This window comes from Coloeus monedula (genome assembly GCF_965178545.1).
Source record: "Coloeus monedula genome assembly, chromosome: 3".
Lineage (NCBI taxonomy): Eukaryota > Metazoa > Chordata > Aves > Passeriformes > Corvidae > Coloeus > Coloeus monedula.
Window position 1 is genome coordinate 94,769,233 of NC_138783.1, and position 8,550 is coordinate 94,777,782.

Sequence of the window (8,550 nt, forward strand, 5' to 3'; positions counted from 1 at the left end):
ATTAAATATTGTGCGACAAGGTTGGGATAGTCTTATTCACGTGGAGATGGGCTTTGCCTCTCAAAGAGACACAGCAGGACTGCTTGAGAAGCAGATACTGTTCCATAATATAAAGAGATCAAAATCTGAGCCCAAGACACTTTTATTTAAGACTTGGTTTGTACCTTTTAATTTGCAAAGCACAAGACAGATAGTTTGCTTTATTTCAAAGCACATTTTAGGGATGTGTTTATTAAACAGTATAGGTTATCTGAAATATACATATCTATAATTTACCGCCAAATAACCTAATGAAATGAGAAACAATGGCACATCATGCCTGCAGGACTACAAAGCTGGATATAATTTAGTTTCCTCTTCCAAAATGAAAATAAAAACTAAGCAAACAAACTTTGAAAGACTTCCACTTTTTGTAGTCAAATATTGTTCTTTTAGTAGGTTTGCAAACACAAAAATCTCACATAAGCAAATTTAGCTTCCACAAAGGTATTTAATTGTTTACTGCAAATTACAGCTGCATATATTTTTGATTACCATTCAAGCCAAGAGAAATCCTGTCTCAAGTTAAGAGACCTAAAAATAAGATGACTGTCATGAAATACTCACTCTTAGACCATGAACTTTGACACTGCCCTTTAGTCATAAGTCTAAGAATAAATTTAAAAAACCCAATGTGCTACAACTGTACTTCCTGTAACATATGTTCATGATTGAGTTATCTCACTTGCACAGGATGTGCTCAGATGAAATGGGAGCTGCCCCTCCATAACAGCCAGTTGAGCTCACAAAATAAGGGTGTTTGCTGACCACAGTGCAATTAAGCCTCAGCTTTCTGCTCAGGCAGGGAGATATAAATACACTAACAGCAGGAATCCTGCAAATAATCTGAATGTTCAGTTAATAATATTGGAACTTATTCTAGAAGCAAATGAGATGTGCAGACAGCTTTTCCTTTAAAGGCTTTGGACAGTGCAAGCCTACAAATGGATCCATGTCCCACCTGGTCATTAGGTACCATGATCTTTTTAAAGACACAGGAAGTGTGGGCACTGGTAGCAAGAAGAAGTGGAAAAGACTTCATTTAAGAGAGGCATTCAAATTGGTGCTGAACTCTAAATACAAGCTACACACATGGGGACTAAGCAAAAATATTGTTTTGAAGAAAACTCATATAAGCAGCCTGAAGCAAAAGGGAAAAAAATAAAACTTTTAAATCCCTACAAAAATTTTATCTCAGCTACATCAACCCCCTATTGCCTTGAGCACTCAGAGAGTAGCCAGTTGGCCAAGAGAAGTGTATTTTTCCTCTCTTGCTTGTAAGGTCATTATTCACACTTGAGGGCCTACTCTGGAGGAATACCTCCTGTTCTGGGCACCCCAGTACTGGAGACTTGCTGACAGTCTGGACCCAATCCAGCACAGGGCCACAAAGATGGTCCAGGGACTGAAGCACACCATCCAAAAGGAGAGGCTGGGAAAACTGAGCTTGCTCCACCTGCGAAACAGCTGGCTCTGTGTTATCTCATGTAGAGGAGACCAGACCAGATGCTTGTATTTACTTAAAACCCAACCAGAAAAAGTCCTTTATAAGCCTGGCTGGACTAGAGACTGGACTAAAGACCTCCAGGGTTTCCTCCTGACCTAAGTTATTCCACGATGCTCCTCCAGGATTACGTGAGGTGAAATGATCCAGGTCCGTCTTGAAGGGAGCACAGACATTTCATGGTGGGAAGCTGGGCATGGAAGACAAGTACTGTTGCACAACAAGAGCTGTCTTCTAGGAGCAGAATACTCAGACTCTTCACCAGCTTGTAGCACAAGCCATTTAGCTAACTCAAAGTTCAAGCTTTCTGAGGGACAAGATACATAGCCCTGCTGCACAAAGCTATTTCCACAGAAGTAATGGCAGCTGCATGAAATCATCCAGTCTGACACCCTGAAAACAGAGGCAAATGCAAGGGATACCTGTACTTACTTGCTTTTCATTCTGGAGAGTTGAAAATGGAAATCAGTCTTTAAAAAAATACCAAAATAAAACATTTAAGTTCCAATGACTTAGCAAAAATTTTTTGTTGTACTGACCTTAGAAATCTTGTGCCTTTACCAGTGAATAAAATAATTTAGATAAAATATAAAAGCAAGTTTTGATGTTCCACTACAAAGTTAGTCACTGTGAAGATTCTAACTCCTAGTACTTGAGGGAAAAATGAAAGAACAGTAAGAATAACAATAGATACATGTGCTAATGAAGCTACTGATAATAGCAAGGGGAAAGTGAGAATGCAAGGCAGGAACAACAGCACAGTACACAAAATATATGACCTATGCAAAAAATGGAACATACCTTCAGATACATAGAAGGGCTATTGCAAACCATATGGAAATAATGTGTTTTTCATGTCTGTGGTGCATGCAGTGAAGAAGAACCACAGCAAGGCAAATTCAGATTGGACATGGGGAAATGTCCTTACAGCTTTTCTGGACAGGTGCCATAACCTTATAATTCTTAGCAACCTTTTAAAAAAACACTAGACCAGTATCTGTCAGAAGGGATATATCTACACATGTTCCTGCCTGCCAACAGAAAGATGTACTAGATGAACTTTGATGTCCTTTCAAGCCCAATGATTTCATACAGAAACTTCTATATATCAAAAGATTAAAAAACCCACAAAAAATCCCCTAAATCTAAATTACAATCTAAAATACAATCTGAACTAGAATTACAGCTATAAATTAAAGGTCAGTAATCAATGAATTTTAGAGAAAAATAGCCAGTCTTTCTTTGTGATAGTATTCACTTATGGGAATTCATAGTAATCACCTTGACATTAAAAAAAAAAAAATATAGGAATAAGCTCAAGGCATTTTATTACTCAGTATTGAATAAGCAGATGAGACAGCATCCCTTCTCAAACAGAACCTCCATGACTCTGACTTGAGATGTGACCAGTGTTGTGGAGAATGTCAGGCTAAATAATCATCATTCTCACTTCTGGTCTTAAAATGCAGGCATAAAACAGGACTTCTCTTTGGTCACCAAAGACCAGAAAGACTGAAACATTTATGGTGGTTGCATATGATTTCCCAGGACAAGAAGCTGTACTCACGAGAATGTCTCTGATCTACTCTTCAAGAATATGCAAGGAAAGAAAACAAAACAAAACAAATCCCAAATTTTTAACATATCCTTCATGATAAAGAAAACAGCAGTTCAAAATGAACCTCTTGGTGTTAGCAAGAGACTACAGGATTTCTCTGGCAGGATGATGTTAGGCAAACAGCATCTTCTTTCCTTTCTCTTCCTCTCAGCTATTTCAAGAGGTTACCTCATCCAGATGTCTAATAAAATCACAAAAGCTGAAAAGCATAGAATGCTGAGCTCCTTGATGTTCTTAGCAGAGTCTCTTAATAGTTACTCTCACAGTGCCTCCCCTTACCAGTAAGATGAGCTCAATGAATGGGAATTAATTTCATCATGTGTCTCTGCCAGAAGCGGCTTCTCCTTCCTGTCACGTTCTGGCAGTGAAAGGCTCTCCCCAGCTGTGGGGTTCAGACTGCTCAATACATACAAATTTTTTTCAGGCAGTATGATTTTTGTCCACGCTGATTTTACACGTACATGTGTGCAACAGTAGCTCAAAACAATACAGTCTGCATGATTCTCTTAATCTTGTTGTAGCATAATTCTCCTGTATTTTAGCAGTGGACAAAGGCATTTTTGCAAGCAGTTAAAAATAAGTGTATTTGAAGGCTAACCTGTAGTAAATAAATAGTAATTAAAGAAAACCTATTTATATGAAGATCTTAAAAAATATCCAAGCATAACTAGCAATCAAATAAAGATGCTAATTTTGCAATTGTTAAAATAAGATTGGTAAAAAGAATGATCTTTCTCAAGACTTACTGCCCATGGTATACGAATAAATATTATTTTAAAGTTCCAGATAAGAAACAAGTCTGTTCCACATTGACTTTTCCCTAGCCTTTTGCTATATATATATACCAGTACTAAAAATCACATAAAGTAGTGCAAGCAGAAAGTAATCCATGCCTTTATTTGCATTTGCACAATCAGGAACAATTTCTGAAAATATGAAAGCCATAGAGTCATAGCAAACTCAGTGAAAGAACATGTATGGATGATGTCTTCCTTAAGAATATCCTGTCTTATGTAGAGCTATGAATTACTTTTATTTCATTGGAAAGTAACATGGTATTTATGGTATATATAAACTATCTTAGATGTCTTACCCAGCATCAGTGCTAGGCACCAAAATCAATAACTGAAAAGAAGGCTCAAGTTCAAATTCCATGACTGAGGATCAAACCCCAAGAACAATCATTCCTCCTCTAACTCCAGTCATAAGGTACATTATTTCTTATTCTCTTTCTTGGTGTTCTCTCCCTCCTTTGCATACACTTTACTTATCCTCTGTGGGTTTTTTCCTCTTTTACTTTTGTCATTACTGGTAGTTACTGTTGAAACATAAGCTTTTTTGACCAGAGGAATTTCACCGCACATGCACATAGAAATCAATAGTTTGTACTGCCAAAACCATTTCTGTAACCAAAGTTCAGACAAACTCAGGATTTTAAGGGATACAGAATGCTAAAAAGGCTCAAATGCCAATGAATGCCTTGGACACTTTTAAAAAATATTTAAAATTTCCTTTTAAAAAGAAATTGGATGTTTTGATTCACAGAAAAACTTGTTATTTGGTCTGCTTTTGAAAACTATCCAGTAAGATTGGTAGACCTATCTTCTGATGGAAAAGCGTGGCATTGACCATGTACAAATTTGCCTTGAAATCTCCTGTTTAACAAAAAATACTAGAAGCTTTTAAAATTTTCCTTGAGTTTTCAGATGAAAATACTTTGGCTTTGTCAACTTATAAGCCAGAACCCAAGGACAATTTTGAATCAAAAATTTTACATTTACGTAGTGGTCGATACCTTTTAGGGAAAAGATTTGTTCAGATGCATTGTCCAGTTTACCTCTGTCCTTCCAGCTGTGCTGACTTCTGACAGGGATTGGTAAGTACCATCACAGCAGTCCACAGGCCTCAACAGTCATTCAGACAATTTCCAAAGTGTAAAGGCTCTCTACCAACTAGAGAAAATAACCCCCAGCCACCTGTTCCAAATGTAAATGTTAGCTCACAGGTTACAAACTGGGAATCTGTGCTCCAGCATGGACATGCTGAATCAGCACCCCTCAGCTGCCCTGACCACATCTCCAGGTCTCGAGCACTTGCAGAGTCTTCATAGCAAGAGTGTGCCAAGTGGCTCCATTCCAGGCCAGCTCCTCTGCAGACAGGCTGTACATCCCTGGAACCTGTACCCAGGAGGGCTGCTACAAATCTTCAATCTGCCCCAAATTCTTCAAAAAACAGCATAGCCAATGTAGGTCAGAGGACTGGAGGACACATTTCTGTGTAATGAAGCAATGACCAGCCAGAGAAGCGGGAACAGAGACAGCAACTGCAGTTTAAAAAAAGAAAGGTCTTGTGATTACTGCATGTGGGCTCCACAACACGGATGCCTGAGTTTGATTCATCATTGAGGCTCTAGGGTGTCAGCATAAAATAGTATATGATCAACACAATCCAAGCAGGCAGCATGTATGTTAAACAAATAGCTGAAAATAATAGCAAAAATTTGACAGTGTTGATAGCTGCCTATTTAACAGTTTAGAACCATCACGAATGACTTCACAAATTGCTGCTCAGATATAGTGACAGCATTCAGCTGTCCAGGTCACTCAACTGGACATGTAGCACCATCCTTCAAGAGAGTAACATGAACCTGTTAATAAATACGATCCTAAAGTGTCGCAGTCCAAAAAATGCACTAATCCTTTTGCTACACTTCAAGAGCTTCATATTATACAGATAAAAAAATATCTGGGAAGATGCATAGGCACATGGTCAAACTTGAATTATTTGAAGCAACATAAAAATCAGGACTTTTAGCAATCTTGCTCTTCCTAATCTTCATGCAAGCTTTTCCGTCATGTAACATGATGTAAAATAGCAGAGAACATAAAGTTCCCCCTGTAGGGTAGAGACCCTTTTCAAGTGGCATAATAAATCCTATACAACCTTATTACATCCACAGACCTGTTCAGAATTTTTTAGTTTATGTATGCCTGTATCTTGGTCCTCCAAACAAATCTATAAAGTGCAGCATTTGTCCTTTTCAGGACACAATTCTTTTATAAAACCTACCAAGACAAATTTTCCTAGTTTGCAAAACACTAAAGAAATAATATCAGTGCCTCTATAAACTGGCAGAATGTCATCCATCTTTGACCTAGATATAAGACTTAGCAGAACAGAGAAAACCCAGCTCCCTGTCAGCAGATTAAGAGTAATGAAAGATATTTCTCTGGAGGAATGGGAGATGAAGAAATCCATAGTATTCACAAATCTTGCTTCAAATCTTCATTAGAAATGAAAAAAAAAAGCTTAAAAAAATAATGAGATTGGTTTCAAAATCATGAGATCAGATATACGAATAAATTTGGGGTAATTTATCTGCCATTGAAATTTTGAGCCTCTAGAGTGTGCTCCAGTCATATTTTCAAGCATTTCCTCAGAAACTGAAATGTGTAGATACTTTATTTCCAATGAAAGCTGAGATGCATTCATGAAGGTAGTAACTCAGAATAGAGAAATGTAATTTTTTAAAAAATCTAAACATTTGAAAAATATTTTTAAAATTAAATAAGATTACATAATTAGTAATATAGCAGAATATAAGAAACATGATAGAGGAGGAAATAATTAAACTGACAGCAGAAAGCCTGGAAACACATAAGCATTTCTGAAAAAAGGAAGAAAAATTTCTTCCGGTGTCAAGGAACATAAACCCTAGAATTTAGGGGGTAACTTAGCAAGCCACTTGGGGTGCCAGTTGAGTTATCCTCTCAATAAGCATTAATAAAAACTGCACCAAAGAGACACTTTTCACAATATTGAACTCTCTATGCCTTTACAAATTCTGAACTGATTCCTCAAACATAAAGAGGGTTGGCTTGCAAAAAGTTTTAGATTTGCTTTACAACAATTCATTCTCAGCTCTTTTTATTTGCCCTCCAAGGCTCTTCTCACATTATTTTTAACATTTCAAGACACTCCAATATCTAAGGCTAAAAAGTTTACTTTCATTTAAAAGAAAACAGATTCTTAAACAATAATGGAATCACAAAACAGCCCACATTAGAAGTGACCTCAAAATATTGCCTGGTCCAACCTTTCATGATGAAAGGGAGCCCCAATGAGATTATTTAGCACCCTGTCTGATGGCATCTTGAAAATCTCCAGTGATGGGGGTTCCAACACAGGGAAAGTTGTTCCCGTGAATGATTGTTATCACTGTAAAAAATTTCTTTCTTAGACAGAGATGAAACCTCACCTGGTGCAATTTTTACTGAATACTGTGATGATGTGACCCCCAAGCCTTCTCTTCTCCAGGGAGAAGAGACCTGACTCCTTCAGTCTTTCCTTGCTGTGTAGGTTTTCCAGCCCTTTGATCACCTTCGTAATCCTCTTTTGGACCCTCTCCAGTCCATCTGCCTCTTTCTGGAATTGTGGGGATGAGAACTGAGCACAGCACTCCAGGTGCAGCCGGACAAGCGCTAAGGGGAGTGGAATGATCACGTCTCTGTCTCTGCCAGTCACAGCCCTGCAGATGCAGCCCGGGATCCAACATGCCTTGGCTGCTGCAGCAGCACACTGCAGACTCCTGTTCAGCTTGTGTCCACCAGCAGCCCCAGGGGTCTCTCAGCAAGGCTGCTCCCCAGCCACACTTCATTAAACTTCATGCTGTTCTTGCTTGGCCACTCTTCCAGGCTGGCCAGGTCCCTGTGTGAGGTGGCTCTCCCTTCTGACATATCCATCTCAACCACCCAGTTTGGTGTCATCAGCAAATTTGGTGAGGCTGCTTTCGACCCCATCATCCAAATTGTTTATGAAGATGTTGAATAGTAGGGGGCTCTGTATTCATCCCTGGGTAATTCTACTTGTGACAGGCTTTCAGCCTGAGTACAAACCATTGATCAGTACTCTCTGAGTGCCACCTCTTAGACAATTTCATATCTATCTCACGGACCACCCATGCAGTCTCTTGCCACTTTGTGCAGGAGAAGACTGAAGGAAAACATGTTGAATGCTTTGCTGAAATCACACAAAATGCTGAAGTCTTAAGGAAAATGCCAAAAATTGCACTAGAACCACAAAGGCTAGCAACCCTGTATCCTCTGACTCAAGCATTTACTTGAGATCAAACTGACATGAGATGGCAATGCCTCTGGGCTCTATCAATTCCACACTAAGTCCCAACTGTTCTCTTCACTAATAAGAAAGCAAAATTCTGTATTATGCATTAGATGTGGAATACAAATCAACCATGCCAATAATCTCATTTTCCCAGCAGTTCTGCAATAAGGATGTAGAATTAACCATGGTAACAGGCATAAGTACATTCAATTAATATTTGTTCACTGACATGACACATTTGCTCACTGAATGTTTGCATGATAATTTG